The sequence below is a fragment of the Phasianus colchicus genome, chromosome 10 (assembly GCF_987193195.1).
Source record: "Phasianus colchicus chromosome 10, bPhaCol1.hap1.1, whole genome shotgun sequence".
NCBI classification, from domain to species: Eukaryota; Metazoa; Chordata; class Aves; order Galliformes; family Phasianidae; genus Phasianus; species Phasianus colchicus.
This window is the reverse complement of record NC_143445.1, coordinates 16,806,250-16,834,087: the sequence shown is the minus strand read 5'-3', so window position 1 is coordinate 16,834,087 and position 27,838 is coordinate 16,806,250. Positions and strand designations below refer to the sequence as shown.

General features: G+C 52.0%; 2 long non-coding RNA genes across 9 annotated transcripts; one reads left to right on the top strand and one right to left on the bottom strand.

The window, feature by feature from the left end:
• Window positions 1–2,349: 2,349 nt before the first annotated feature.
• On the bottom strand, window positions 2,350–13,764 carry LOC116235411 (uncharacterized). Of its 8 annotated transcripts, XR_016469696.1 has the most exons (7): window positions 13,570–13,755; window positions 12,601–12,720; window positions 11,966–12,348; window positions 8,798–8,965; window positions 7,484–7,600; window positions 6,580–6,720; window positions 2,350–3,746 (listed from the first exon to the last, which is right to left on the bottom strand). It is a non-coding gene; the product is annotated as an uncharacterized LOC116235411 (long non-coding RNA). The 8 variants fall into 8 exon arrangements; XR_016469699.1 differs by lacking the exons at window positions 2,350–3,746; window positions 6,580–6,720; window positions 7,484–7,600 and adding an exon at window positions 7,616–8,313 and having other exon boundaries at window positions 13,570–13,748; XR_016469701.1 differs by lacking the exons at window positions 2,350–3,746; window positions 6,580–6,720; window positions 7,484–7,600; window positions 8,798–8,965 and adding an exon at window positions 9,846–10,371 and having other exon boundaries at window positions 10,478–12,348; window positions 13,570–13,764.
• Window positions 13,765–13,783: 19 nt separating this feature from the next.
• Window positions 13,784–26,213, top strand: LOC116235412 (uncharacterized). Its single transcript, XR_004168338.2, has 3 exons — window positions 13,784–13,887; window positions 20,313–20,382; window positions 25,935–26,213. It is a non-coding gene; the product is annotated as an uncharacterized LOC116235412 (long non-coding RNA).
• The last annotated feature ends 1,625 nt before the right edge of the window (window positions 26,214–27,838 follow it).

The following is a 27,838-nucleotide window of genomic DNA, read 5'->3' as shown; positions in this document are numbered from 1 at the left end:
GCTCTGGGAGAGAACAGCCTGGGAAGCTCGGCCAGGTGCCAGAGCTGCCTCCGCACCCGGTGCTGCTCTGCTTAACCCTGGAGCAGCCCCAGTCAGAGGGGTTGGGGTGGGAGCTGGGGGGACATTCCCAGGATGTGCTCAGGCAGCCCAGATATGTAGGGCTAGCTCACTTCTGCAAGCTCCTTTCCTCTACATGTGCATGATGCCCCAGCTTCCAAAATCCAAGTGTCCCCATAACACTGGTGGGTGATCCTTTGCACAAGCTGCTGTTTACCCCCCCCTCCCCCAACCGACCCCCACTTCTTCCACCCTGCCTGCCTGATGGCCCCACTCACTGGCTGTGGCCAGCCCCTGCCCTCTGCTGCTGAGAGCTGGAATTCCAAGCCGAGGTTGAGCAGCCCCAAATCGTGGGGTGCACACGGAGATGTGCCAGGCACTGAGGTTCAGCCGTTGTGGGGCCTGTGTGGCCCCATAAGGCTCCTCCCTACCTCGCACCTCTCACGCCCAGCAATGCTTTTGTGTATGCACTTGGCATTCATTTCCCTTTGCTTAATTTCATCCCATTTAGAGCTAGTAAAACTACTCCCTGCAAGCAATTTATTCGACAAATGTAGCTGGCACTTGCTGTTGCTGAGTTGTCCAGGAAGAGACCACAATTTTTAATGATTTTTTTCCATTCAGTGAATGCTCTTTATGACTGTAGCTAAGCTCAGGGTTGTTCATGAATGGCAGCACAGTAAAGAAAATATCCAGTGAAGTATTTGAGCTGTGGAGCCTCAATGCCTAGAGATGTGGTGGATGCCCCAACCCTGGAGACGCTCAAGGTTAGTTTTGTATGGGGCTCTGAGCACCTGATGGAGCTGTGGGTGTCCCTGTTCAGTGTGAGGAGTTGGATCAGATGGCCTTTAAGTGTTCCATCTAACTTAATGGCTCTACAGTTCTGTGAACTGCAGCACAAAGCTGGGCACCTCATAGCACTGTGCATTGGTTCTCTGCCCTCAGTGGAAGACCTCAACCACATCCACTTCCACCTGGAACCAAACTCATTTAATCATTCCATAAATGTGAAGAAAGGAATCCATGGTTGGCCCTGGGCCATTGACTGTACAGCAGCGCCCAGCCATGCTCCCAGTCCCTGGAGGTGCCCGAGGACCCCGTGCCAACTGCTTGATTCTGAGCACCTTGGCCTTTTCTTGGAAATCAGCCCCTGAGCCCTATAATCCAATGGAGTTTCTCTTTATTCTGATTGTGACAGACATTTGGGAACACTCCCTGTTGCTTGCTGGGGGAGGGTTGGCCAAACCCTTCCTCTTCTGGAGCAGTTTTATGGGAACTGCATGATGAGGAAAAGATGGTGAGGGCTCACCGTTCTAATTAGGATTGGTTCTGTCTTGCAAGAGGGATTGGAGGGCAGTATTTATGAATACGAGTCGGTTCAGAAAAATTCTTAGCGCCATCTGTTTGAGAGAGAACAGGAAGAATTTCAATATGCTTTAGACCTTGAAGAGTGATGTTTGTATAACAGGCTCATAAAATCAATTTCTAATAGTTACAGGTACCCCCTCAGGAATTTAAATAGTCTGTTAACAAAGTTATTCCATCTGCCAAGCAAATGCATTAAATATGCACGCACCGCGCTGTACGGTGGGCTGCGCGCTCCTCTCTCCGCATGCTCCCTGCAGGCACTGTGCTGTTTGAATGGGAGCTCCCTCATCTGCCTTAGGCTTAGCAGAAAAATCATTTTTATGGCCACCTTGTCCCTGAGAGCCGAGCACGGGGCTGCTCCATTGCTCCCTGTGCTCAGTGCAGGACTGAGGGCTGCGGGGTGGCAGCAGGGGGTATGCATGGTCAGGCTGTCAACATGTCACCTGTTAATTCGACACTTTGCATTGAGTGCTGCCTGTGGAGCTGCACGACACCTCACCAACGCCACCAGGATTGCATTCTGCACGTGATCAAGGATGATTTATAGCAAGGGTTAGGTCGTGCATCCAGAATATTGATGGAGGAGTTTGCTGCCTGTTGTTCTTAATGGCTGTTGCAGCGTCGCACTGATTGCTTCCTGTTGGCCCCTGGGAATGGGCTCTGCTGGGGCAGAGCCAGGGGTTCTGCAGCACTGGGGTGGCCATGGTGCATGTCCAGGTGGCAGCTCCGGGTGGGCAGCCTGCTGTGTGCTGTCCATGAGTGGCTGGCCCATTCCTGTGGCATCCCGTAGTAAAGTTTCCTTCATGCTCTCCCAGTGACAATCCCTTTGTGCTGGGCGGTTTCTCTTTCTTTTTTAATTTAAAAATCTGCATTCCCACTTCCACATAGCTCGTTATCTCAGGCCGTGTGATGAGGTGTCCGGGCTCCATCCCGGCAGAGATGATGCAGAACACATTCGCTCCGGCTGTGCGATTGGACCCCCCCTCCCGTGGGGAGCGGGTGGTTTTCATTTCAGCCTCTTCCATTAGAAGCTCTAAGGGGAGCACCATCTATTAACCAAGAACTGCAGGCCTGTAAATTTTGGCAAGGAAAGGCACTTGGAAGCCAATCATCTGTATTTTCTCAGACCTGATGTCCCCGTCCTGGTGCACGGCCCCGGCCGGCAGGAGGCAGGTACGGCCGCTCCGCTCCACGCAGATTGATGGTGTCTGCTCCGGAGCCCGCGCCGTCTTCCCTCTCCCTCCCTCCCTCCTTCTCTTTCTGTTTTGTTCCTTTCCTTTTGAGCTGTTTCTGCTTCATTTGGGAGACTCCTTCGGCTGCCAAGTCCTGATGTGTATCTGTTCATTTCCTAGGGCAAACACATTGATCTGTGATTTCTGTTATGATACTGCAGATTCCTACTCCCTTTTTTCTTTTTTTCTCTCTTAACTTTATCCTGCCATCCAGGAGGCGGTTTCTGTGCTAAGAAGAGCAGTGTTTCTAGAAAACGCTCGTTTCCCTGACTCATAGCTGTGCCTAATTGTGTACAGAGCCGGCGTCCATCCCTCTTAGTTCCAGTGTAATTGTTTGTGGTGTGCTCCTTTGTGATTGTGTTATTCCAGTAATAACAGGCAGCCTCCTTCCAGATATTTATTCTTTTCATGAACATCAGCATCCTGGCAAAAGGCTGGGCTCTTTTCCATCTCAGCGCTCTACTTCATAGCTCAAATCTGGGATTAATGCTTTGGGGATCTCAGCAAAGACTTTCCTCCTTTCCGCTCCCTCCTTCCAGAAGCGCCGTCTTTCTGTGCTGGGATTTGGGGCTGTTGGACACACGGTGCTGCTGCTGGGGATGCTGCCCGCTGCTCTGCTCACTGTGTTCACTGCAGCGTTCTGCTCTTTCATTTTGTTGTTCTGCCTCTTTGGCAGTAAGGCTTAGCGCTGGTAATGCAATGAAGGGTGAATAATTTGGGGGGCAGAGAGCAGCCCCATCCTCTCTAATTCACCACCGCACCTCTGACCATGAGGCATTGGTCTTGCAAGACCTCATTTTTCATTCTGGGTCAGTTTTACAGCACACCGGTGTGTGCTCAGCAATTTATGACACAGGGAGAAGGATGAGATCCACGTGGCTGAATGTGCCCTGTGTTAAATCCTGACAATTTACTGGGGAAACTGGTGGCAGGACCCTGTCCTCTCCGTGGGAGATGTGGTCCTGTGCATCCTCCTGTGCTGGCAGAGCGCACACTGCAGCTCCGTGGCTGTGTCGCAGGTGGTGGTGAGGAGGGTATAAAGCACATAGCTCCTAGATGCAGACTGCTGAGCTGCACAGGTTCAACCACCTGTGAGCAAAGGGAAAACATTGGTGGTGGGTGCCCCTCAACTGTGCCCCAGCATGGTTCGTTTTTCCATGCCCTGCTGGTGGATGGCTGGTTTCTGGCAGCACCCTGACCCTAAATCCAGGCAACCTGCCATGCTCAGCTCCTGCATCCCTGCCCTGGGGCTGCCCACCCTCAGCACGGGTCGTGGCAAGCAGGCAATGGGCCCCCGGCTCTGCCACAGCCCCGGGTGCTGCCGTCACCCTCCCTCCCTGCATGGGAACCGCTCCCAGGGCCGGAGCATGCCGAATTTCACTTTTCAAATGGGGCTCCTGGCGCCCTGCCAAGCTGCTCTTCGTGTTGTCAAATATTTTGGCAAACTGCATCTCTGCTTCAGTCTGAAAGTGCCTTTCGCTAGGGAAACCGCGCTGAGGCGAGCAGTGAGCAGAGCTGGGAGGAGAGCACAATTGGATGGGATAGGCGGTTGGCTTGGACTTGGTTGGAATGGGATGGGATGAAATGGATTGGCATGGTACTGGGGGTGGGATGGGATGGAGAGTTGGGTTGGATTTGGTTGGGATGAGATGGACAGTTAGGCTGAATATGGCTGAGGTGAACGGCATGAGATGAGTTGGGGTAGTATTGGGATGATGTGGGATGAGATGGAATGGGATGGGATAGAAGGTATCTTGCTGCCAGCTGCATCCTGCACAAGAAGTGCCACCCTGGTGCCACTGCATCCATCCAGCCAAGGCACAGCCAGGCAGAGTGGCCACAGCCAGCAGGGAAGGGGCCAAAAAGTCTCCCGAGGTGACTGCAGTGATTGGTGCCATCAGGCTGAGCGGGGCAAATTGTATTGACAGGAATAAGGAAACACTAAAAACTGGTTTTCAAGTTGCTCTTTTGGCTTTTTGTTCTGAAATTGCTCTGTATTAAAAAGGGAATGAAAGAAGAGGAAAAAAAAAAAAACAAAAAAACAACAGGCTCTAAGTAAACTAGAAATAAGGGGACTGTATTTTTTTACCAGCTCATTGGAAAAATGAAACATATTTGTTCTGGGTCAGACCAAAATGAGCAAAGCAATCAGTTATCCACAGCGCCGCGGTGCAGCCTGCCTCCCTTCTGCTCGCTCTCCTGGGCATCTTTGAGTGAATATCCAATACCTTTTTATGATGGCTGAAAGAAAGCATCTCCTGGGAGGAAAAAGCGAGGTGTGATCCCAAAAACTCGGCCGGAGCCGTCCCCCCTTGCCGCTGGCCAAGACTCCTTCCCATCACGTTGTGCGGTGAGCGCGCACGTACCCGCGGCCCCGACACCGCGAGAGGTTTTGAAAGCCTGAGAAATCCTCCTGAAGCCTGGTTTCCGGCCAAAAACCCGAGGTTATGCAAACATATGCCGAGCTCGCAACCAGGCTGCGTGTGTTGGATGGAGAGCAGCTTTGCGAGGCAGGTGTGAGATGATGCAGGAAGAGCTGCTTTCGGCGGCTGTGCTGCACGAGGAGCGAGCGTTTGTCTGCAGGACTAACCCCATACACTGCAAACACAGCCCTGGGCCCCCCAACCTGCTGTTCTGCCCCCCAAGCCCTATGGAAGTTGCTAAAAAAAAGGGACTTTGGGAGCACACCCACCTTTGTGCTCCCTGGAGGTTCCCAAAATGCAGCAAATTGGTGATGGCCAGTGCTGGACCAGGGTGGGAGGCTCCGTGGAGATGGGGCCAGGAGAAGAATGAGCTTTGTGGGATGTTTGGGGACAACTGAGAGCTGTGTCCCGCATGGGGCAGAGCAGTGGTATTGCTGGCATGCTGAGCACCTTGTTTGCTAGACCGGGGGCATGTCACAACAGTGCTGCATTGTGCAATGGTGCTTCCAGCTTGCGGGGCTGCATTGCTGGGCTGTGCTTTCTGCTCGAGGTCCTGCTCCTTCCTCCCATTCTCTGTGCTCCCATACGATTTTCCTTTTCCTTCACCTTTTACCCAGGACGGGAGGGCACAACCTCAGGCATGCGCCCATTTTGAGGAACAACCCACTCCCCGTATCCTCTGAGACCCCACTGAACAAACACAAGCTCAGCACAGATTTCTCAGAAGCTCAAAATATTGCACAACTTGGAAGAATTACCGGTGGGAAAATTGCTGCGGCACCCCAGGGAAATGCAGCGCACTGCCACAAACAGAGGCATCTGAGCTGCTCCTCAAAACGTCTGCGAGAGTTTCTCTGTTTGGCTGCCTTCAGTTTCTGCGAATTGGCTGAAATCTGCCCTGCCTGAGTTGTGCCCCCACTGCTCCAGGGGATTTTAGTTTTACGTTGGCACAGCTATTAGGAACCAAAGGAAGGATTTTAACATGGAAAACATTGGGCAAGCCCAAATTTTGTGCGAGCGTGCAGCATGGTGAGGAGTGCCCCCCTCCTTGTTGGAGATGGGAGAATGCTCCTATATCTGAGCACAGCAAACAGAGGGGTGCAGGCACCCCAGCCCTCTTCCCATGGGTTCCTCTGCAGCATCTCAAGCATTGTGTTGCCTCACATTGCATTGCATTGCGTTTCAATTCATTGCATTCGTTTTCCACTTTGCTGCAGTGCACAGGATCCTCATGTGCCCCGGCTGCACCACATCCCCATGGTGAGGTCCCCTCCATACTTCCCCTGCAGGGAATGCAGTACCTTGGGAGCTGTTGGCCTCTGGAAGCAATTTAGCACGGGACGTGGCTATTAATTTAAATAGATTACAGAAATTTGAACTAAGCTGCGTATAAATCTTCTGACCGGCTCTTTAGGCTTCACTCTCTGTTGTTTACACATTTTTGTTTTAAAGAAGCACTTATTGATTTCTGAAGCTCAGATGCTTTGCTCAGAGCTCACCTCTCCAGGCGCGGTGGCAGCGCTTTGCTCCTGCACACGTATCACCTTTCAGAGCTACTGTGAGCGAGACGCAGATGTTGTTGGGTCTCAGGTAAAGCCATCAAAGGTGGACGCTCAATCAAGTTTGACATCATCTCCAACCTGAAGGCAAACGGCTTGGTTTTGATTAGCAGCCCGCGGGGCCGAGCTGAGCCCGTATCAGCGCTGCTGCTGCTACTCTACCTGAGTTGCAAAACCACAGATGGTAATTATAACGATAAGTGCTTACAGATTTCCTAACAACAAAGATAATTTGTTTGCTCCATGCCTTGTTAGAAGGGGAATTTTGTTCTGGTGGCTGGGTGGTTTGAGGATCAGCCATTGCCCTTTCACCCCTCTGTCCCCGACGTGGCCGCTCCCCTCTGCGTGCTGATGAGATGCTGATCCCAAGCGAGGAGAGCCGGCCCCACGTAGAGGGGATGCCCTGAGCAGAGCGAGTGCTGCCAAAACCACAGCTTTCCTCCCACCTGAAGGTGAGCCCACGGGCAGCCCCGCGTGGAATCCGCCTGATGGAGTTCCCGTGGCCGGCACTGAGCGAGCACTCAGGACGCAGCCTCACTTTCTGGCTCCCTTTAATGACCCTGGAAGGCCGCGGCTTGTTAAGTGCCCGCTTTGCTTTCCAGAGATCCCTTCCGGCTGCCAAGTGTGCTCGGCAAACAAAAGCATTCCTCTCTGCTCCGGGGCCGCAGCGGCCGCCCGTATGGTGAGCAGACGGAGGCGATTAGCGCACACAAGGGCTGCCCCGCTCCGGTCCTTGTGCACAGCCCGAGACCCCGGAGAGAAACTGCTGCTGCGGTAGAGACCCCTCCTAAAGTGCCCTTGTACCTCCGCACAAGCTCGCATTAGCTCTGTGCAGGCACAGTACCTGTGGGGTCCTGTTCTTGTTTCCCCTCTTTCCCAGCTTGGATCAGATGTTTTTCTCCAGGCCAGCAGTGCTTGGGGTAACTTGGGAAGGTGATATCGATCTTGTCTGTATTTGTTGCTGTAATGAGTCACAAGTTCTGTCTGTGAGCAGAAATGCTTTGGTGGTGCCGGGTGGCTAACCTGCATGTCTGGAAGTGTAGGAATTCCAACAGAATTGGGGAACCAGTGTTTTCTTGGATTCCTCAAGGAAATTACACTAATTGCATCGAGCCTCAGGTCTCTGCAGGGTGCAGATGCAATAGGATGTCCCCAGGGCTTGTCCCTGGCACCGTGGGGATCCAGCAGACTCAAGCCTTTGTGCTGCTGCAAGACCGAACCATCAGTGCACTGTCTCATGGCATGGCTATGGGCAGCAAATGAGGCTGAGCAGAGCCCTGAGCTCGTGGCATAGCTGGGACATGTGCCCTTGACCACAGCAGTCAGACTGTGGCTATGGGCACTGCTTCACTGTTATTATTACTATTATTATTATTATTATTTTGAACCGGTTTTAGTATTTGGGCTCTCCCAAGTGCCTACGCCAACATCTGCACGCAGGCGCAGCGTGCGGTGTCACAGCGGAATGAATAGGACGGCTCCACAGGATAGCCCTAAACAATGGTCCCACGTTAATCAGCTTAATGTTAATCAGCTTTCTGCACTGCTCGGATGTAAGGGAGCTCCGGAGCGGGACGCGCTTCCATGGAACAACGCTGGAAGCAGGACAGCGTGCGGCCTGCGATGCTCCACGATGGGCTTCATTTATCCATTAACTCCCAATTTGTCTCCAGGCTCAGAGTATGGAAAAAATTAGAGCAAAAAAGAGAATTTTTCCGGAAGCTCTAAGTGAGGAAAGGAAGGCTGTAATAGAAATAGTTTTTGACCTTAATTATGGCTTCTAATGGAAGGAGTTACGCAGGCTCAGCAGTGGGGCTGGTGAGCAGCTGGGGATGTGGGAGAACAATGCCGTGACCCCCAGCCCAGCGATGCCAGTTTAAACCATGCGGGTATGCAAGAACTGGCCTGGCGTTAGGCAGTGGTGGGAGCGGGAGGGGGATTAACTGCTGCATGGGAAGCACATTGCCTTCGGGGTCAGGTCAGACCTTGCTCTGGAAACCTGCTCTTGTTATTGCTGCTCTCACCCAGGGATGGGTCACTTGGCACCGCTTGGGAGCAATCGTGTTTGGGGTTAATGTGGTATGGAAAGCTCCGCTTGGGGCAGGAAGGGGTGCTGCCCTTGGGGGGAGGGCTGCAGAGCCCTGATTTATACCCTCACCCTGTGCTGTGAGGCTGATGGAAGGCTCATCCTCATGTCACCTTCGTGCCTCCTGCTCTCAGCTCCCAGGAGCATGCAGGAGCCCGACTGCTCTTCTGGGTCCTCAAATGCGTTAGGAAACCCCAGTGCTGCCGGGGGTGGGGCTGCTCGGAAAATTCTGGTTTCCTGCTGGAGATGCAAACACGTTAGTTCCCCTCCATTGCCTGTGCCTCCGTGTAGGCTGCGGAAATACTGCAAATGTTCCACACACAGACACTTAACCCTTTGGAGCGTCCATATATAGCATTAAATAATGTATAGAATCATCCTTTGCATTTTGTCAGTTACTGTTTTAAAGTTCTTATCACATCTATTTCTCCTTATACCGAGGTTTTTGCAATGTGTGGGGGAGATCTGTCTCCCTCCCTGCCTAGTTTATCTATAATTCAGGACATTTTTACACTTAGGTTATAATTGACTTTTCCACGCTGCAGCGACTCAAACAATAACTATTAATATTCAGCAGTCTACAGCGATAAAGATTTCCATTTACTCTCTTTTACTTAACCGCGTGAGTATACGGCATCCTATCTCGCACGGTTAACACTGAATTCATTCATATTTATTCTTCATTTTCCAGTGCAACAATATTGAAAGAGTGAACAGCATGTTGGGCAGCCCTGTGTCCCAGGGATCCCGACCTCAAAAACTGATGCTCGGGGCTGTGGGCAGGGCGTGGGGATGGGGCGCACTCATACATCACTTCAGCACTGGGTTGCCCTCCCCACTCCTTCTTCCTGGCCTGGGACCAGCAGTGCTGCCGGCTATTAGCCCGCCTGCTGCTCACTGCCCTGGGAGCCATCTCAGGGTGAATGAATGAATAAACACAACGGCATTTAGCGAGATCTGAAAGGAGATGTGATGATAATTTCTTCCCTGCAAATTGTACGCGCTCATGTTTTCAGCGCGCTGAAAGCAATTAGGGCAGAGCGGAGAGCTGGCAAGATGAGGGGTGACGCTGAAGAAGCTGCAACCATGGAGCCATAATAACAATTTAGATTCTATTTAGATACAAGTGGCTACAAGTCGCGTCTCAATATTGAATCAATTGGCACAGACAAATGGCTTAATACTGAGACATTTGTTTGAGGGGAAGGAGAGGGAGCAGCCTTTTAGAGACTGCCAGGTGGGGTGGATGGGCAGATGGGTAGAGGGACAGGTGGATGGTTGGATGTATGGGTGGATGAAAGGGCAGGTGGGTAGTTCGGTGGGTGATTGGATGGACGAGTGGATGGATGGACAGGTGGATGGATGGATGGGATGTTGGGTGGATGGTTGGGTGGATGAAAGGACAGGTGGATGGTTGAGTGATTGTATAGATGGGACAGTGGGTGGACGGGTGGATGGATGGGTGGCTGGATAGGATGGGTCATTGGGTAAATGGTTGGGTGGATGGTTTGATGGGTGGATGGGTGGTTGGATAGATGGGACGTTGGGTGGATGGTTGGGTGGATGGCTGGATAGATAGGATGTACGGACAGATGACTGGATGGGTGGATGTATGAGATGAGCTCTGAGCACTGGGAGGAGCAATCCTATGGGAAACAAATTGCTTTTCTTGCAGCTTTCAGCATTCTGGGATGGCTTATGCTAGGCATCGATTGGAGAGGTATTTTTAGAGGCAGTCTGGTATTTGTTAACCTTCTCATGCAGAGTGGAGCTTTCTTCTCCAAAGCATGTGTGCGCGCACGCGTGTGGAAGGCAGGGAGAGATCCTTCCCGAGATAAGGCGCAAGGAGCCGACCCCGGCGCAGCGCCGCGCGCAGCTGTACAAACACGCGGCTGCCCCGCGCCCTGCCTCCTCCTGGCGAGCGGGATTGGTGACACTGGAGAATGCTTTGCTGTCATTAGCTAATTGAGCTGCTGATGTTAAGAAAAGGTTATGTATTTCTCCTGGTAGTTTTTCTTTGTAAAACTCTGACATGGATCTCTTGCCATAGCAGTAATAATGCCCCAGCTGGGGAGTTGGAGCAAATGTTCCCTTTGGTGGGGATTTTTCTTTTCCCCCCTCTTTTCCTTTTTCCCTTCCAAGCGGGGAGCCCAGAGCCAGACGCTGACCACTGTAAGTGATACCTCCCACTGCTGCCCTGCGTGGGACCACCAGCAAAGCAGCCCCAGGAACCAAGTCCCAACCACTGCAAAATGGGACAAGGGGGGATGCACCGTGCACAGCCATGGGGAGCCGTTTGCTGTTGTGTGGATGCACACATGCTTTGTGACCACTTGCACTGCGTGTTGCCAGATGCTTGCGGGGATGCTACACTACTACTGGTCCTTTAGCACCTAGGTGCTGGTGGCTGCACAGACATGGGGAAAGACTGAGCCCCACCAGGTGAGTGGCAGCACATCGAGTGTGCAGGGCTTCACCTGTGTGTCTCCCATGCTGACACTGCCAGTGAAGCACATCTTGCTGTGTTTCTGCTTATCCAGCCACTTCTCGCCTCCTCTATTTGGCATTCCTACTGACTCTGCCTCCATCTCCTCTTATATTCCCCAGCCTCATTCCTTTTTGGCACAGTTGATTCCTTGCAGCCCACGGCACTGTGCCTGCTTGGTGCCAGACATCCCCACAGCAGTGCTTGGGGAAAGGCACAGCAGTGTTCCATGGCACCGACCATGATCCTCAGCAGCCACCAGATCACAACCCAGCTGGTGGTGGCCATGGCCACAGAGGTCACCGACCCCAGCAAGTCACCCAGCCCCTCTGCCAGCACAGCACACACTGTTTGCTCCTTAATTAATCCCAGGCAAAATTAATCAGCTGACATCCGACAGCTGGGGAGCGGCCGGAGGGCATCAGGGCTGCAGCCAGGGCTGGCCCTGGGGCACGGCACTAGGGCTGTCCACACCAGGACTGCTTTCTGCTCCCTCTGCATGGCAGCAGGTCCCAGGAGCCTCCCCCCACCCCCCCCACCTTGCACAGAAGCAAAATGAAAGGACTGTTGTGATGGGCTAAGTCCCTAGCAAAGGTGACAGTGAGATGGCTCCAGTGCATCAGAACGGCCCCAGTTGGTGCCATGAATGGGGCATGAGGCTTAGCCTACCCTTTCCACACCCATCACACCCTCCTTGTACAGCGCATGGGAGAAGTGTGACACAGGATCTCATCCAGGCAGTACCTGGCACTTACCGGGGGTCTCCTCCTGGAGTTCTGCAGGGTGGTGGGCAGCGTTTCCGCCTATACTGCCATTGGGGTTTTTCGCTCAGCATGGCCAGGATACAGATGCCATTCCCCAGGGCTGTCCCTGCTGGCTGTCCCTCACAGCTGAAAGATGCTTTCCTGTATCTGCAGAGCAAATCCATGCTGGGACCGGACTGCAGCACGGCCGTTCTGTTGGCCCTCGGCACGGCGATGGTGCCTTTCCTAACCCTGCTCTCACTGCTTTTTCTCCTGCTGCCGGCTTCCCCACTCAGGCTGAGCCTTTAATCCATCCCCAGCAGCGCTGCCGCCTGCAGTGCTGATTGCAGGAGGGGGTGCCGGAGCTAACGATCCGGTCCCATCGATCCGTGAATCTGTAATGAGACTCCGGTTCAGATTAATCAGTCATTAGGCCAAAATGCCAACACAGTGCCTGGAAACTATTTGTCTTTGCTGCTGCGTTTTATTTATTTCACTCAATGTGACTCTAAAGGGCTCCATCCTTCCCTCACGGAAAGCACCAGCCCTAGTGCTGGTGACCCCATTCCTGCAGAGGATATTGGAAAGCAGTAATAGGATCGGGAGCGAGCTGAGGTGCACGGGGCCGAGCTGCCAGAACTGCTTACCGTGAGAAATGGAAGGATCCCCATCGGCCGATCAAAGGGGAGGAGACCTGAGCTGCACCGGGGGAAGATATCTGATAGCAGAGGCTCCTCCAGCTCAGCAGGTAAAGCAGGATGCCACAGCTGGAGGTTTCAAAGGGGAGAAAAAATGAATTCAGACTCAAATATGTGGTTGGGAGAGGAGTTAACCACTGCAGCAATGAAATGCTGTAGGTCTGAGGATGGGGTCCTCTGAGGATGGGTTCCTTGAGGGATGGGCCCCTGATTCTACAGGTGTTGCTTGGATGCTGAGCTCTAATTCCCTGTGGCTGATGGAGGTGAGCATCCTCCACCCTGCAGAAAGCAGTGCTGCTGATGCCTAAAGCTTATCTCTACTCTGAGCAATGGATAAAACCAAAGCAGTTGGGGATGGGGTACATGAGGAGCAGGATGAAGATACTGACACAGCTGCTGGGTCCCTCCATGCAGAGTGAGAGGTGCTGGGAGCTGGTTGGGGCTCCTCGCTGGAGGAGGGGAGTTTATTGGAAAACACCTGGAATCTATTAGGGCTGGAAGATGGAGTCAAGGTTTTGCCGCCTGCAGGCAGCTAAAGTATAAATAGCGGCAAAGGGTTTGTTTTGACTACTTTAAATTGTGCAGGTTTCATGCCCTGAGAATTGGGAGTTTGAAGCTGCTCCTAACGTAATAATCCTCTCGCTTCCCCCTCCCGCCTGACTGGCCAGGAATCCGCACCTTGTTCTCTTCTCCTTCTCATTCCTCTCTTTGTTTGACTATTTTCCCCATTTCCCATCTGTTTATCACAAACCTCCCTCTTCCTGGAGCCTTTGGGAGTCTCTGAACAGAGGAGGGTTGGAGATGTTGTTGCACACAGGGAAGCGGAGGGGAAAGTTTGGAGCTTTACAATGAAAACCAGAGATCTCTGGACAAAAATAACGAGAAAACAAACACAAATGCTGAGATGCTGGGACAGACCCTCTGTGTGATGGGGTGACACCAACTCCCAGCTGTGGACCAGTTGGTGGGGAGCATCCTCTCTTGCTCCCATTGTTGCAGGTGCTAATGCCATGGTAATAGGGCGGTGTGGGGTTCCTAATGGAAATGCTACATCACTATGGACTGCCCTTGGTTCCAGTGCTAGTGATTATTACTCCTTTCTAGTGCCGATGCCACCACACCCAAGTGAGTGACGGTTGTGGGCAAAGACAGATGCATGCCCTGCTCTGAGGAGGTTTTGCTCCAAATTAGGCCATAGAGGAGAGGAGAAGGAGGAAGGATGGGGGTGAGCAAGGGGTGAGTGTAGCCACCGAACCCCCCAGCCTTCCCAGGAGAACAATGTTTCAGCATTGCTGGGTGCAAACCAAGCTGCCCAAGGATGCAGCATGCTGCAGGGGTGCAGTGCTCGACGCACTGCAGTGGGAAATATGAACCCCAGGGCTGCAGCATGGCCCCAACCCCTCTGCATCAGCATGGTGAGGGGCCGGGGCTGCCCCCTGCAGAGGACAGTGGTTCTTCCCCAACCATCTGTGCTGGAGACCTGCGAGTCAAACCCCGCTGACAAGCCATCTGGGGTGTCCAAACGGCTGCACATGGTGCCATTTATTTTCCTATTTTTTCTTTTAATCATTGCTTTATTTCATCTGCCCGGTGAGCAAAAAGCCCAAAAAGCAAAGGGTTGATGAGCTGGAAGGAGGCTACCCCGTGAGTGCAGGTGTTTGCTCCATGTCCTGTGGTGGATAGCTGATGTCATGCCTGGAGGCTATGGGACAGGAGGCGAGAAGTGGGGTCAGGCAGCCTGCAGACAGCAGCCAGAGGCTCATTCACAGAAATAATCCAAGCTGCAGCCACCCAGCAGCATAGCATAGCCTGTAAGGGAGGGCTGAGTGTGTGCTGGGATCAGTAGGAGTGGGAATGGGGGGCTGCCATGGCAAAGTGTCCTGCCATGGGCTCATAGGGGACTTCTCATGTTCCCCCTTGGGTATTCTGTACTGGAACTGTAACTGTGGACCAGCAATGCCACTCTCCAGCCCAGGCACATCTAGAGGGCAGCTTAGGGGACATGTAGCCAAAGCAGCAGTGGTACATTTTTGGTACTGGGAGAGGCTGCCCATTTGCACAGCTTGGCTTGGGGGCTGCATCCTGTGAAAGGACAGAGAGTATCATCAGCCTCACCATCACCTTGCTCACCCGACTCTTTCTGAAACAAGAAAAGCTCAGCAGCTCCTCTGAGAGCTGCTCACAAGGACGTGCTCCTGCTCTTCATGCTTTTTTCTTTTAATCCAGTTGAAGGAACAGAAGGGATGAAAGCAGCTTGGCTGTCAGCTGCAAGGAGGGATGCTCAGCCTTGGGGCCGGGTGTAGGGCATTCTGCCACCATGGGGCCGTGGCTGTGCGTCCCAGTGCTGGGGTGTCCCAGATGTGACCGGGCCACCGCAGAGCGGGGGACGCACAGCGAGTTGATGTCCTGCACCCGCGGTGACTGCACACGTGCTCAATCTTGCCTCCTTTCACGTGGAATGAGAGTGACACAATTAGATGGAGTTATTTACTTAAAAAGAAGGCTGGGGCCGGACGCGGGGTGCTGGCAGCCCGGCGTTTCGCACATCATTATGTTCCCCTCGCGGCTTTGAAGTGGTGGGGCCGGGGCAGCTCTGGTTCCCCGTGGGCTCCCCGTGCCCCGGTGCAGGCAGCGGTGGCAGAGGGGGAACAGCACCCACCAGCACACACTTGGGTACCCATACCCATGGTGCGTCACTGACGCATGGCAGCAGGGAAGGGACCTCCAAGCCTCAGGCTGCCTGATGTCCCCATCCCATTGGGGACCCCCAGCAGGTTCCTCAGCCCGGCCCCAGCCCCACCGGACACGCTGCGGGTTTCCGCCAGCCGCCGCGTCTCAGCTGCTGCTGCCAAAAGCTGGGGGAGCGGAGCCAAGTCAGTCAGGCGGGAGATAAATCTGAGTGCTCCTTGGCTGCGCCAGCCTTTGCTCCTTGATTAATTGGAGGCAGCAGTTCTCCTCGTGCTCCGTTCCCCCTCCGAGGGCCAGGCAGGACAGGGAACCACTGAGAGCCAGCATTTGTCCTTATGAGGAGCATCCTTATGTTTGCAGCAAAAGAAGGGTCGGGTGTTGGCTGCTAGTGGAGGCAATGGGGATAAATGCAGGGCTGAGCCTCTGCCCTGTGAGCGGAGCAGCCTCACACAGTGAAATATTCAGAGGCCGTTGCAAGAGGCTGTTAGATCCAACCGCTCACAGGATTGCTTTCTTCCTTGACAAAAGCCTGGCGTCCACCTCAGGTTAAAGCTAATCTAAACAGTAGGGAAAAATAAACACACAGGATGTGAAAGGGGAATGATAGCTCCAGCACTAAAAAGGCAGGGAAGTGGGAACTGGCAGCTGCTGTTTTATTAGCCGCGAAGCACCAAAAACCTCCTGCGAGATGCACAGTCACAAGTTAGATGTTAGGAAAAATGTCTTCTCAGAAAGAGTGGTGGTGCACTGGCACCATCGCCATTCAAGAACCATGGAGATGTGGCACTGAGGAACGTGGTCAGTGGGCATGGTGGGGATGGGTTGGGGTTGGACTTGGTGATCCTAGAGGTTCTTTCCATCCTTAACCATTCTATGATTCCATGAAAACATGGACCCTGAGCAGCAGCAGCCCTGGGAGAAGATGGCACCAAAGGGCTGGCCATGCCCATTGGCCCATAGGTTCTGAGCGCTGCAGCCCCATCTGTGCTCTGCTCCACCAGGAACAGGAAACTGGGCAGGCAGAATCCACCTTTTGGGCACACTGAACTAATGCCAGGAAAGAAGAAAGAGAGAGATTCAGAGCCATGGTTGTTGTTGGAGAGATTTATTTTTGTTTTGCGATGTCTGTGTCTCTGTTGTAAAACGTATGAGCTGCAAAGGAACGTAAATCTTTATGTTTGCAATATTAACTTCCCATTTCCAGGCTGAAGTAGTTATGGTTCTTTCTAATTCTCTTGGAAATATTCTGTGTGTTTATCCTTTTCCCCAGATGTTTATGTAACTTCCTCTGGAAACTTCACTTTTTAGTTAATTAACTTTGTGTCCAGACGTTTCTGCGCTTGGTTCCCTTGTTAATATCCCATTAATATTGTGGTGCAGCCCCAGCGGTGCTCGGCATGGGGATTTCAGAGAGGCTGCAGCAGGACAGAGCAGCGGGCACTGCCTGGCTTTCCCCATCAGACAGGGATCTGGAGGCACAGTAGTATTCATCAGTCTGCTTTGAGGACACAAAGATTTCCAGGTCTCAAACAAACCCACCACAAAGTGGCCTGTCCAAACCCCTCCCAAATGTGTGCAGCCAAGAGGCACTTATTCACACCTGAAGCCTTAATTTGGATGCTGGTCATTCCCTCTCTGAGATAATTAATTGGAGGTGTTAGAAGAACCCTTCCCAATGCCTTCTGTGACAAGGCTCATAGCCGAACGGATCTGAATGAACTTTTCAAGCGCCATACCACCAGACGGACGCACTATTGAAGGCTTTGCTAGGAATTGGATCCTATGGGTTCATTAGGATGCATCCAGCTGCTGCTCCCTCCCTGCGAATTCTGTCTTTCAATCCAAAGACAAAATGCCAAAGCAGTCTGAGCTGGCAGGTCTGTGGGTTTTAAGCCCCTCCAGCGCTGTATTTTGGGGATGCAGTGATGCCTCTTGCATCCCGCAGAGGAGATGGATGGCACAGCAGCCCGACTTCCATCGTCCTGTGCATTGCATTTCAATGGAGCCTTCTCTGTCTCCTTAACAAGAGTGACACCTCTTTGCTTATTGTCTATTAACTTGAGAGGTGAGCACATCAGCCGGCAGAATCAGAAACATTTACCATGAAAAGTAAAAGCTGAAATCCCATTTTCTACTGCAGCTTGATGGGAAATGCTCCATCAGGGCCAGGCAGGAACACAGGCAGCTGTGCCTGTGACAACACACTGCAGCCCATCAGTAGCATTGTCCTCCAGCCCTGGGACAGAACAGCATCTCAGCAGCGCTGGAATCAAAGGCCGAAACCCCATTTCTTCCCTGGTGGAAAGCTGGGAAGGTCCCACCAGCACCCTGGGATGGGGGCACAGGGAGACCCATTCCTGCCCTCCCAGCACGGCCCTTTAGTTCTGGGGATTTGAGTTTCCATTAGTCCCTTTCTCCTTTACATCAGCATTTCCACGGCTGCTTAACTTCAGTGCATTTCATTAGCACAGAGGTTTCTGTCGATATTAGGAAGTCACTGTAATCATCAGAGGGATTTGCATGGCTGTTAGGCCGGGAGCATCGCTACTTGGTAGTGATTTTGGAAGCATTTTTGTACAACTATCTTCAACACACATCCTGATGGCAGAGACTTTGTACCTCTGTGTCCCCAGGGCACTTCAACATGGTTCTGGTGGAGCAAAGGCAGCAGTGGAAGACATCAGCCCCACCCAGGAGCTGTCTGTGTCCACCAGGATCCCCATAGTCATTGGGATGCTCATGATCATCAGGATTCCTTTGGCCACCAGACCACCTGTACCCATTAGGATGCCCATGTCCACCAGGATTCCTATACCCATTGAGATAACCAAAGCCATTGGGTTACCCATGGCCACCAGGCCACCCATACGCATTGGGATGCCCACACGCATCACAATACCCAAGCCCATTGGGATGCCCACACCCACCAGCACACTCATGCCCACTAGGATGCCTGTACCCAACACTTGCCACCTGGTAGTGCCATGGAGATGGCACCCAGTCAGTGAGCACAGCTGTCACATCTGTGCCATCGGGCACACGGCATGCCAACCCCTCACTGTCACCTGTCTTCCCCAGCACCCTTCCTCACCCCCACTCGCCCTTTGCTGGCATATCCCATGCAGCAGGGGCAGCAGAGGCAGCACAGGGAGGTTGTGCTGTGGAGATGGCTGCCTGCCTCTTCCCACTTCCCCAGCACACTTCAGGGCCAGCGAGCCTTCTGTGGACAGTGCAGTTCTGTTTTGCATCACCGCTTTGAAAAACCCTTGGAGAGAGCAGTGATTTATGAGAGGTTTCTTGTACGAGGGGAAATAAACCTCTGACCAGACCCGTCTGAAATCCACACTGCTTAATTTTCTGTGGAATCAGGATTTTACCCCTATCTGAGGATTTTGCTTCTTTCCAAGAAAAACAAGCAGTGCCGCTCTCACAAGCAGCCGCGTTCTCTCCGGTGCGGTGCAGGGCCGGCTGGGCACGGCTCCCTCCTCCGCCCCATCCCAACCCCACGGGTCACAAATCACAGCAGTTCCTACCGGCGCTGAAGCGAGAACATCTGCTAGGAAAGTCAACAGTCATTAATTAGCTTTTAACTGGGAGATAGAGAAGCGGGAGAGAGGCACGGACCCCTTTAATGAGAATAAAAGGTGTTTAAGCTTAGAGGAGCGCAGGAGCACCGTAGTTACTTTGTAATACGATAAGGGGCTGGGAATTTAAACCAGCAACTGAGGGTTCTGTGAGGGCATTTTGGGTGCAGGAGCACATCTCATGGCCATGAATCCTAGGAGGGAGCAGTGCTGGATAGCTGCAATGCCTATAGCTGGAGGTGGGAGCAAGGAGAATATATCCCAGGTGTGCCCAGCAGAGAGCTGAGCCAGATGCCACTGGGTTAGGGTGGGAGGAGTGAAAAGGTGATGGCATCCGGGTCAGCATCCCAGCCCACGTGGGACAGCTGGTCCCCATCAGAGCAGGTGGGCTGGGAAAGGTGAGCCTATAAAAAAGGCAGAAGGGGAAACCAAGCAACAGGTAGCAAAGGAAAGGGGATGGTGGATGGGCCTGTGCTTGCTCTGCTCTCCCTCCCCAAGCCTGACTGTGGGTAATGTGATTCCGAACAGTAAGAAAGCAGCACTGACAGCCCCAGAGGAAAGGAGGAGGGCTGCTTATTGGAGGGCAATCCACTGACAGCAGCTGTAGGTATATAATTACCACTATGATACGTTAAGAGTTAGTGCGTGTACCCTCTGCAAATGGGTGGCTCTGAAGTTGCGAGGGAAGGGCTGGTATAAGAAGACACTCAGTTAATTAGTTAATTGAGACTCTTTAGGAAATGTTTCTTCAACTGGCTTTTTTTTTTTTCCCCCTCTATTTCTGTAACCATCAGCTCAGTTGCTGCTCATCCTTAAAGCAAAATCCTACCCTAAATGGATGCGCAGTGTGTGTCTGAGCAGGGGCTGCTCTGCACGAAGCCAAAGAGGCTGGTAACAAATCTCTGCTGAGGGGAGGTGATCACCTGGTGGATGCTGATTTCTTTGCATGGCCTGATTATATATGGTATAGTGTAAAATGAAGATGGTGGCTCTCAGTTTTTAAACCCTCACCCCCCTCTCTGGGCTTGGTGCTCTCAGCCCCCGGTACTGCCCTGCTAAGGGAGCAGAGGAGAGCATCCCCAGCTCTGCTTGGGCAAAAGGGTATAATTGGAGTTGTTTGGATTTAAAAATTAAAATAATTTGGGTTTATTTGGGAAGATGAACAGGGACACCTATAGCTCCATCAGCTGCTGAGAGCCCTGTCCAAACTGACCTTGAGCTTCTCCAGGGATGGGGCATCCACCACCTCTCTGGGTGACCTGTGCCAGTTGTTCCACCTTTCCCTTAATCTTCAATTCTTGTGCCATTCCTTGCCTGATGGAGGAGAAGAATTTCCTGGTTACCACATGTCATGTTAATTTTGCTTTGTATTTATTTCCTCTCTTGCAGCCCCCTGAGCCCCCGCTGATTTGTTCTGCCAGCGCTGAATCAATCCAACTGCGATTTCATTCTGTTGGTGGTGAGTTTTTAAGTGGTGGTGTCTCACAAGTTCGTTAGTGAATTCCCTTAATAACCCGCAGCGTATGCTGCTCTGCCCGGCTGCTTTGCGTGCGCTGGGTTTGCCGAGCGCTCCCCTACGTGCTTTTTATCAGTAAGTGTATTTACAAGGTCTTCATTACTTCCTAATTGACCATGCCTCTTCTCTTTAGTTATCGCCTTAAAGAGCAATTTAAAAAAGCAATTCAGCAACAGCCATTCCAGAGCTCTTCATCCCTCCCAGCCCCTTTCTCATTTATTATCATCCTTCTGTCTCACTAGCATTTCTTTTCCCTCATGCCTATAAGCCATACATATTCCCCAAAATGTTTCATCAGCTCTCCATTCCTACCCTTCAGCTGCCATTGGTCCTGGCAGTCTGTTGGGGCTCTCCTTGCAACCCATGCTAAAAAATGCCAATTTAATCTTTGTGTTTTGGGGTTTATTGCCCCCACTCCTCCCGCTGTTGCCCCGCACAGCAGACACTCACTCGACCACAAGAAGAGCATTCCAAATCCCTTCCAAATCACTGTCACTGAACCCAGCAGAGAGGGAAACAGCTCTGGGTCTGGTGGAGATCTCAGGGCGCCCCACGGTTTAATGTCTTCCTTCTCCTTCCCCTTTGAAAAACAGCCTTTTTTCCCTGTGTTTTGTCTTCTGTGTCTTATGTTGCTTGACATGTCGGCTGGTTTTGATCTTTTCCTTTCTGCATTACAAAATTGTCAGCTGTGTAACCTAGAAACGGGGCCGGCTGAATGATATGTTTGCAAATAATAATTGTTAGAAGTTTTTCTCCCGCTCTTCCGTGAGCCATGACTGCCCCACTGGGGGATGTGCCCTCAGGGAGCAGCGGGCTCTGCCATCCTCAGCCCCATGATGGGTATGGTCCCAGGTGTTCCTGCCGAAGCTGGAGTGCCTCCGCGTCCATCCTCATTTAATTTAAACACTGACAAATTCTCCCAGCCGCGGTGTTCATCCATCTCCTAAGCTGTCCGATCCGCACAGCCACTTCACAACTCTCCTGGCTGTGCGGTTAATGTGTCCCTGGGCTGGCTGAGTTTCAGAGCTGGCTGCTTTTATTTATTTCCTCGCAGCTGGCCCTGGTTTTCCAAGCAGATATCCACCTGCGCCTGCTGCCTCAGAGCAGCCTTTGGCTGCCCCTCTGGGTATGTGGCCAGTTCCTAACCACAACCAGCACCTCAAGGATTTGGACATACTACGGGCAAGGCAATGTGAGAGGTAGGAACCAACAGGCTGAGCTGTGGCTGCCCTTGGCACAGGACAGGGCTCCTTGCTGGGGTTCTCCATCAGGGATTTGGAGAGGATGGTGGTGATAGGTCAGTGGTTGGACTGGGGGATCTTAGTTGCATTTTCCTACCCAAGTGATTCCATGTGGAGCTACTGCTCTATCACACATCCTGGACTCACTGTGGGCAAACCACTGGTGCTGGTGCTTCCCTTGCATCTGCTCATATGGTTGTGATGCTCCATGGGGCTCCTACCCCAAATGCTCAGCCCCTCTCTGCATCAGCCTATATGGGCTTCACTTGTTGGAGCCTGTTCACCTTTGCAATTAGCTCTTGCTCTGCTGCAATTTTCAAGCAAGCTCTCCCTTTCCCAAATCCCTCTAAGACCCTCTCAGAGCATGTTCCTGTGCTGTTACAGCTGCTTGTTCCCCCTCCACCCACCCACCCACCAGGGCCAGACGTGCATGGACCTTGCCCCTAACATTACATTCTGCCCCTGCTCTCATGTCCTGTTGGGAAAATGGGAGAAGCAAATGTCTCCTTTATGTCTGCACAGCCTGAAGGCCTGATAAAGATTCAGGGTGAGCTATCACTGGAGTGAGGAGCAGGGAGAAATCTGAGCTGCATAATTAGGTACTTTGGGGACTGTATCAAAATGTGGCTGACTATAGATTTCCACGTGCTACGTGCTATTGTCATCCACTTCTCTCACTGGTGTGTGGGAGGTGATACAGTCCAGCATGACCCCATGGGCTGAGTGTGGTGCTGAGCTCTGGCACCATGTGGGATATATGGCCTTGGGAAGCAACATGGATCAGAGGGTTCATGGGAGGGCTGTGTGGGGTTGCGACCTCCCAGCAGGACCAGCTCCCCAAACTGGTTAAAAACACATAATTGTTCACACCAGTCAAAAATTGCAGTGTGCTTTCCCTCTCAAATCAAGACTAAGTTGAAATATAGATGTTCACTGAATGGCAACAACAACAACAAAAAAAAAAAGATTAAGAAATATCAGGCTCTGCTGTCGACTTTTTTGATGGAAATACTTTGACATTTGTGAAGTCAAACGTTTAGTTTGTCAAACCAAATGGAACTGTCACACCAAGCCTGGGTGAAGCGTTAATTTTCTGGTTCCGGGGTGGTGTGATGCTGCTGGTGGGGATGGCCCTGTTGGTGGCACTGAGTGGGCACAGCCTCAGGAATCTCCTCATAGAAAGGCAGCTCGTGGGAACTGGGAGGGCACAGAGTGTTCAGCATTAGGACGCTAATCCAGAAGGTGGGAACCCACCTCCCCATGCGTGCGATGCTACGGAACATGCTGTGAATTTAGGCAAACCACTTAACTGCTGCCCCACATTCACCCTCTGTAAGCAGGAGGAATAGTTCTTCCCTGCCTCAACCAGCGTTTGTGGGCTTAAATCCATTAAGGTTTGTGGAGTGCTCGGATGTCGGGGTAGTGGGAGCTCTGCAAGACCCAGCGAGAGCCTCTCTGCCTGTTTGTAGATGGCATCTCGTGATACGCAGCAGAGGGCTGAGTGCAGATGGTGCAGCAGTAAATCCTCACGGTGGGAACAACATCTGAAGCACAGAGTGAAATAAGGAGTGAAAACATGTGGTGTGTTGGGGCTGTGGGCCTGATCTGGAGCAGCCTCCTGGGCACCCTCAGGGTCATGCCTGTACCCTACTGAGTGAAACTTTGGGGCTCCCAAATCTTGCATAAAGTTAGGGTTAGGTGAACATGTTATTGTTTACTGAAGTTCTGTGGTTGCTTGGGGGAAAGGTGTAGGAGAAATGTCTCGGTGTAGAGCACAATCCATGGGAAACCCAGCTAGAGCTGGGACTTGGACACCCCACTGCCACCTCCTAGGTGGTGACTGACCTTCTGTTATGCTGACTGATGGAGGTATTTGTGGGGAAAAAGGCAAAAAATGCGTTTGAACTGAGAACAGAAACGCCTCTTGGAGAAACAGTCTGCAGAAGTTCTTTTTGTACAGTGTTTTGTTATTGTGAAAAATTGCCTGTGCTTTTATCTACTCCATGCTGGACTGAAACCTAGAGGTGAGACGTGGTTCACTTCTCAACAAACCTCTCCTGCTCTTGCTTTATGGACCGAAACTATGGGACAGCCTCCAGCAAAGCTGTTGCCTCTCTTCTGCCCATACAGAGCGGTACCTCCGGAGTTTCCATTAGCAATGGCTTTCTGCTGCTGGGTTTTCCTCCCTATAATTACTGAGAAATTTGGAACAGTTAAGGCTTCGGATAACAGCAGGGCAGTGACCTCCCCAGCAGCTCCGCTCTGAGCAGAGGTGGCCTGGGATGCTCGGTCCCCACTGCGGTGTGTGGTGTCTCGTGGCTGTTATTAATGCCTCTGCTTTGCTTACCCAAGTACTTAGCTGGTTCAATACATTTTCAGACCTGTCCTTACACTATTGTTGGGAAAGATTCATTAGGACTTTGGCTGGAAATTATAGTGACAGGTAGAGCAGGGTAATTTATGGCTTTTCTTGAGGGTTGTGCAATTATTCAATAAGTGTCTTTCCTTCCTCTACCCCCCGCCAGCCACTTGTTGGAAATAAATATTGGATTTGTATGCAGAAAACTGGGAAACAGCAGAGCCAGGAGTGGCCAGGGGGAGCCCAGCTGGGCTCTTTAGGTAACTCTTCTCATGTTCCTGTGCACCAATGGGTCCTTTCCCAAGTTCTGCCTCCTTGGCACTGCTACCTTTGTCTCCTGGCTGTGCCATGCTTGGTTTGGCATTATGGCCTCTGTCCCCTGTCTGTAGCAGAGACTTCCCCTTCGTATCTCAATTCTTTCAAGAATCAAAGCCAGAAGAACCCCATGGGGCTGCTGGCATTTGCCTCAGGGCACACCCTGCACACCACTGCCCCCAATATCTGCATCCTCCAGGAAGGCACTGAGGATGCTGATAGTTTCCAAAGCATCTGTTAATGCTGACAGAGTGCAGCCCAGCTCTCCCCATCTTGTGCAAGGATCTGGGGAGCAAAGCAATCCCTCTATGAGCAGCCATCCCAGAAGAGGTGACCCACAGCACGAACCGGTGTGCCCCATTGGGAGTTGGCACTGCCTGGGGCTTCCCAGCCAGCAGCCCAGGGATGGTGAATCCCCAGAGGGAGATGTGGAATTCACCTGTCTGAGCCGCGTTAGGCTGCGTAAATACCTGCCTAGGCTCCTTCTTACAAACTTCCCTCTGAGGGTGATTTCAGACATCAAATCTGTTTTGCTCTGCAGTTCCACTGGAGGAGATGCTTGGTCTTGGGGACTTTCTCAGTCTTCATAACTCCCCATGCTGGGTTCTTTCCCCATGTTCCTGCTGGGCACAGCAGGGCTCAGTGCAGTGCCATACAAGCGGAGGCTCAAGGCAAAGGAGCTGGGCTGGGCGCAGTGCTGGTGGTGGCAGAATGTCAGTCGAGGTATTGGCACTGCAGCATTCCCACTGCTTATCTATCCTGCTCCTTATGCGTTTTCACATTTTGTTTGAATTAGTTGGGATTGTTCCTCGCAGCGTGCATGGCTCTGCATTTGTCTACTTTGGATTTCATCTGCCATTGACTGGCCCATTCATCAAGCTCTCCTCGGTCCTTTTGAAGTTCCCTGTAGTCTTCTCTTGTTCTGAATCCTCCATGTAATTTGGATCCTCTGCCAGATTTTCTCATGACATTTTTCATTCTCCTTTTCCAAATCATTAATGCATCCCTTTAACCAGTGGTTTGAGCACAAAAACTCGGGGAGGCTCCCTTTAGTACCGCAACCCACTGGAAGGCGGTCGTTATTAACACAAGTTGTTTTCTCTCTTTGTCTCCAACCCTTCGAGTTACTTTTCTCCATTTGCTCTACAAATGTTTAATTTCCTTAATAGCCTCTCGTAAGGGACCTTGTCAAAGGGTTTTGAAACCCCAAACACATTATGTCAAGTAGTTCCCCTTACTTCACTGTTCTAACGATGGGAGAAAGCGTCCTGGTAGATCAGAGGCATGTAGCTCCTTTCAGGAACTGGGGCACATCTCGGTTAATTTACGCATTTTAGAATCCAGCTTCTCACGAAAACCTTCATCTCCAACTGCCGATCCCATCCTGGCAGCCTCAAAAAGAGCCACGTCCATGCATCTGCTAGAGTGAAAGCAATTTCCACCGCCAGCTCTTTGTTAGCAACCGGGTCGAGGGCTGCCGGAGCTTTGGGTGTTTCCCTTTGAACTCCGGCAGCTTTGTGCTGGGCAGCCTGCTGCCATTTTTACTCTTTTTTTTTTTTTTTTGGCATTTTCCTTTATAGAAATGCTTTGTTGTTATCACCTGGAAACAATGGGGCTCTCTGCTGTCCCTGAGAGCTGCAGCCAGTTGGAAAGCATCCTCAGTGCTCCTATAGCCTGCTGTAGTGTGGGCAGGTCACGTCACGCCACGCGATAAGATCCAACACAGCCATGCTGCACAGAACCTGCTCCACCCGCCGGGTGATGGATGCTGCTCCCTGCCCGTGAATCATGCTCATGGTTGTGTAAGGTTTATGCTGTATTTCTGCGGCCCTTATAAAGTTCTGCACAATTTATATGCACCACTCCTGCGTCGAGCCATTCATGCTCCTTCTTCGAGGCACTGGGATTTACTCTCCCCTTGCCGCAGCCCGGGGAAATTGCACTGCTGATGGAATGATCCCGGGGCCGTGGCACTATTTATTGTTATCAGAAACAATCCCACCACGTGGTGACTTCTGACCACAAAAAAAAAAAGGGGGAAAACGCTGCGTTATCTCCAACACCAATACCCATGAATCTTTAAAGAGAAGAAAGTGTTTCCCCAACCAGCAAGCACTTGTGAAGACATTTAAGTCTAAGAATATGTGACAGCTCATCAGAAGAGGAAGCAAAATGGGTTTTAGGATATGGAGGAAGCAGCCGGCACTCGAGGAGCCCAGGCAGGGCAATGGGCCCAAAGGCACTGTCTCCCATTGGGGTCCCCATGTCCATCGTGGGGTCCCTGGCCCCAGCACCCCGGAGAGCTCCGCACTGTGCCCTGCCCAGGTTGGAGCCTTGCTGGCGACTTCCAGGCAGAGTTCTGGCACCGAATTACCTGTCTAGCTGGGATCTTATCTCAGCGTTTATCACTGCCGCCTCTCGCTGTCAGCACTGTTTATAGGCAGGGGAACCGAAACCCTATGCTAAGAAATTTCCTCCTCCTCCTCTTTTCTTTCAAATCTGCATCTGTTCCAGACTCCCTTTCATTAAAGACCACATGAAAGCCAAAACAATCCCAGGCTATCAGACACAGAAACCTTCACAAGGTAACCTCCTCTCTGCATGCACTGGGGTAAATAAGGCACACCTTGGCCGGGGGGGTTGTTTGGGTCCTGTCCCCCTTGTGTGGGTGCCCATGAGATCTCCCTCACCCCCAGGGCAGTGTGCAGGGTCAGGGATGCAGGGTGTGAAGGATCTCGAGGTCACCAACCCGCGTGTCCCATTTGTTGCTCAATCCTTGGGAGGCTTTGTGACATGGGGTGTGTGCTTGGTGCATTTCTACCTGTTGTAAAACATTTGTGGAGTTACTCTACGAAGAATGGGGAGGGAGGTAAGGGGCTGATAGTGATTAGGCAGGAAATGGCTCAGCGTGGATGGCATCCATATGGGGGAGCTGAGAGATTTGGCGTCTTGCAGGCACCACTTGATGGATCCACTGATAACCTGGCAACAGAACAGACCTGGGCTCTCTGATTCCTTGCCAGCGGCTCCACCAAAGCCGGCTGGGTTGGCCTTCGTTAACACCTTTCTGGGCTGGGAACCCGCTGAGATGCGTAATTATGGCCATAAAGCTGCCTAAGGTTATGGCCCATTCAATGGCCAAAATACTGTCCCCAAAAGCCCCATGGGTTGCTGGCTGGGTTAGATGCAGGGCAAGCTGTGTGCTACACTGGGCTCGGGTCTGTAATTTCCCTGTGGTTATTTCCAAGATAACTTATTTCAGATTTTTATGATGCTTACAAATTGAGCAACATCTTAAAAACATAATTCAGGCTCCAACGGGTTTTTAACGTGTATGTTTTTACAGGGAAGCATCAAATATTTTCAAGTGTTGGTAAATTTTGGGGATGGGAGTTGGGAGCAGGAGACAAGGGGGGGATGGTGCTGGCCCCAAAAGGCTTTGAGGGCACTCCTCCCAGATGACTTTTCCCAGCTCCTGCTGGGG